Raw genomic sequence first — 4,080 nt, 5'->3', positions numbered from 1 at the left:
CTGCCCCCACCTAAATCCCCACCCCCTCAACCAGCTACTGCCATCCACACTCACACACACAGACTCACTCACACTCAGTCACACACACACTCACACTCACGAGTGCGTTCTCTCCTTCACGCACACATGCTCTCTCTCTTTCTAACACACACACACACACACACACACACACACACACACACACACACACACACTCACTCAAACTTTAAACCGTTTTTTTCCATCGACAGTGCGACGTTCCAGAGGCTGAGGGAGATTTTCACATTGGGGAGGTGCTCCGTTCACAAACAAACACACAAACGCGGGGCAGATAAGCATTCAATATCCCCAGCGCTGTGCAGACTCAGCCTTTATTGGCGATCATAGGCACACAAACACACTTGTGCACAGCCTCACACAGTACTAAAATGACCCCGAGGGTGCTTTATCTGGCATTAAACACCTTTACCTCCCCTCAGACAGACAATCAAAATGAAAATTGTGCCGCGGCGAGGCGGCAAGCCACATGTGTGCGTTGCACAATGGGAATGTTAACACAAACCTCAAATTTATTTCAGACCGCACAACCCAAAGTCGCACACATGCTAATATTCCCATGGCAACGCTTGGCTTTCTGTGTCACTCGCGAATGAGAGGCAGGGTGTGAATTTCGAGGGAGTTCGGGAGCCGGGCTCATGTGAAAATCTCCTGTCAGACGGTACCCCCCTCCTCCCCATCATGAGCGCTGACTTTATGTGTGCAGGTGGTCCAGACAGGCCGTGACTCAGCAGAGGGTTGGTCTGTGGGGCTTTAGGAGGGTAGTTTGGTGTTGGGGGGAAGTTAATGGGTTTTACTGTGAGCGGGAAGGGGGTTATTAACTCTAATCTATAATCCTGGGGTCAGTTTCTCTGCTCTTCCCACAGGAAATAAAGAGGATGGACTACAACCCACCAGTCCGCTCTGCCTGCTAATCCTCCTTTCTCTTTTTTCTGCGTTCTGCTTTCTTTGTGTGCTCTTCTCATTCGCAGTCAGTCTTCTGATATTTGTATTTCTCATCCAGTCCTTTGTTTTTACACACTTGTGTTTTTGTTCTTTGTTTCTCTTTTGATTCACCTGCTGAATTCTCCTTTTCTTTGTCTCACACGTACTCACGCTCTTTAGCCTTCAACTCTTTTCTTTTTCCTTTGACATGCTTTTATTCGTTCTCCACCATCACTTCCCCTTTTTTCTGTCTCTTTCTCTCTTTTTTGCAGGTTTCGGGAGGCATCCAGAAGAGTTGAGCGTTTATCTTTAAAGCTCTCCAACTCTTTCTCTCTCTCTCACACACACACACACACACACTTGTACAAAATGAACGAGACTCTTCAGCCCACACTCTTTGACCACCTTTGCTCAGCGGCCGTAATCCTCAAACCGCTTCCACACAAACACATCAAAACACACAGTGCAAATACTATTCCACGCTTTCCTCTTTCGGGTGCATAGCGAGACTCAGATTTACTTCAGAGGCAGCGGCTAGTCTCTCCCTCTCTCTCAGAAACTCTGTCTTTCTTTGTTATTTTGTATTTTAATAGTGTTCTGTTGTTTTGTCAATGTTGACAGAATTTCATCTGTTCTTTTGTTTCATTATTTTGACAATATTTCATTGTTGATTCAACAGTTGTTTTACTATTTTGTCTTTTATTTTCTTTGTGTTTGTTATTTTGTTTCATATTTTGACAGTATTTATTGGTTGTTTTGACAATTATTTTGTCTCTCTTTTGACCTTTTTATTTTTGTTTTGGTTATTTTGGCAGCATTTCATTGTTTGCTCTTCAGTGTTTTATTTCATCAACAGAATTTTGTTTTAGCATTTTGTATTCATTATTCTGTTCGCTCATTGTTTTCACAGCACTTTATCATTTTGTCTTCTCTTTTTTAAATTTTTCATGTAGTAGCCTATGTTTTTTTTCAGTATTTCAGCAGTATTTTAATTATTTCATCTTTGTTCTTTCAGCATTTTGTTTCGTTGTTATTATTATTATTTTGTTGTTGTTTTTCAGACAGGAGCGAAATACAACCAACACTGGCTTAACTTTCTATCATATTTTCTCTCTTTTTATATATATAGTAGGTTAGATTCTCTGCAACAGGTTGTATTTCTGATGGAGTACAGTAAATGTATAGGGCATGGCTAGTTTGCGGCTGCTAAGTCTGTGCATTAGCATGACATATGTTGGCGAGCAGCAGGTGAGTCACAGCTGAAATGCTTGCACGCCTCACCACTCTGCTCACCGCTTCATTTAGCCTGTCACAGTTATTTTGCTTTTTTTTTTTCTTCCTTCCCAGTCGCGATCTCTAGCATGTTGGTTTGAAATAGTGCTGTGTGCAGAGGTGAGAGGATGCGTGATTAACTAGCTGCTGACTTGCATTTTATCTCCTGTTTTTAAAAACTTTGTTTATGGTGTTTGAGGAATAGAGAGGTGAGGAAAATTGGAACCTGATTCCTCCATGATGAAAATTTCTCGCTGTCTGAAGCGACAAAGAAGAGCCAATTATCGGAATCCTCCGTCAGTCGCATCTCCCCTGAGGGACTGTGGGCTCCTCTCCGGGCTCCACATGTTGTTGGCTAGTGTGGCGGAATAAATAGAAACGTGCCTCAATTATATCCAGACATCACGCCCCTCGAATGCCGAACCAATTCGGCCATTTTTAATTACCGGGGGATGGTGGCATCGCTCGGGCCTCTGTGGAGATTTGTCGAGATTAATTTAATTTACTGCGCCTAATTGCTCTGATAATACCCCATCTTTCACGGCTGCTGGAGAACACGTTCCGTGCCGTTATTGGCGTGTTTACAGCTGACATATGTCCATTTGTTTGTTTATTTAATATGAAGGGATGGAGGAATAAGGGCTACTGCGATTAAGGACGTAGCTTGGCTTGCAGCGCTTCTGACAGACTCCTGTTTGTGCACGAGCACCGCAGCCTCCATGATAACAGCCACACGAGACAGAATGGCGTCAGATTCAGCCAAACTGTCTTTCACACACACACACATACACACACACACACACACACACACACACTTAAAGACAGAGTCAGTATGCCCGCCAACACACACGCATACACATGCTCGTTCGCGCACAACCTCGACTGCAGCCAACATGTCAAAGTCGGGTGCTGAGTGCCAGCAGGAGTCAAACTATCTGGCCCTCATATCCACAGAGCTCAGTGTCTCCGAGGAAATGACAAACAAGCAGCTCTGCTCCAAACAGCGGCCCATAAAGACAAACAGCAGCGCCTGACTCAGTCAGTGGAGACTCACTTGAATTCCATATAGCCTGAGGCCATGTTGGCCAAGAAGCATTAATGCATCCACAACCTCTGTAATACGTCCTCATTTGCTCTTGTGGCACAAATCTGTTTAGTCCAGTCGTTTGGCATATTTCCTCGGTGTCTGGTGTCGTTCTGCATTATATAACAAGACTGCACGCACTTGATACTTGCACTAGCTTATCTGATATCCTTAGCCAGGTCAAGGAAAGGCAATTAGATGCATTTAAAGGAATGCTGTCTTAGGTTAGTCTTCACAATAGGCAACTCACGCTCAAATGGAGCAGTGGCCAATCAAACTGTCCAGTACCTCGGTACATTAAGTGTAATTTCGTGGTCACGTCATGGCAGAATTACAGTAATTAGGAGATGATTATTACTCTGTGCTGTTCATGTCCTCAGAATCAGACATTATTCATTTCTATGGCAATGCACTTCATGCCAAAATGTGGAATGGGTGGCTAGTCAGCTCTTTTATGCTAAAGTAAACCATATTTAATATCTGTGTTTTATTATTAATATAATTTTTTTAGCAAACTATGCATTATTATATTATATATATATTAATTATTTATAATTATATTAATTAAAAAATTATGTAGAAAGAACTTCATAGTCAACTCTTTTATGCTAAAAGTAAACCATATTTAATATCTATATATATAACTTAGCATTATTATTATTATTATTATTATTATTACTACTACTACTACTACTACTGTCGAATTAAATTATTTATATATATATATGTATGTATATATATATATATATATATATATATATATA

At 41.6% G+C, this 4,080-nt stretch overlaps 1 protein-coding gene across 2 annotated transcripts in view; it reads left to right on the top strand.

Moving 5' to 3' along the window:
• The window catches only part of LOC107599314 (adhesion G protein-coupled receptor L1-like), a 175,645-nt gene that overhangs the window by 109,061 nt on the left and 62,504 nt on the right, over positions 1–4,080 (top strand). The gene's annotated exons all lie outside the window — the stretch shown is intronic.

Source organism: Sinocyclocheilus grahami, unplaced genomic scaffold (assembly GCF_001515645.1).
Source record: "Sinocyclocheilus grahami isolate Dianchi unplaced genomic scaffold, SAMN03320097.WGS_v1.1 scaffold264.1, whole genome shotgun sequence".
NCBI classification, from domain to species: Eukaryota; Metazoa; Chordata; class Actinopteri; order Cypriniformes; family Cyprinidae; genus Sinocyclocheilus; species Sinocyclocheilus grahami.
Note: the sequence above shows the minus strand (reverse complement) of the source record. Positions and strands in the feature narration are given on the sequence as shown.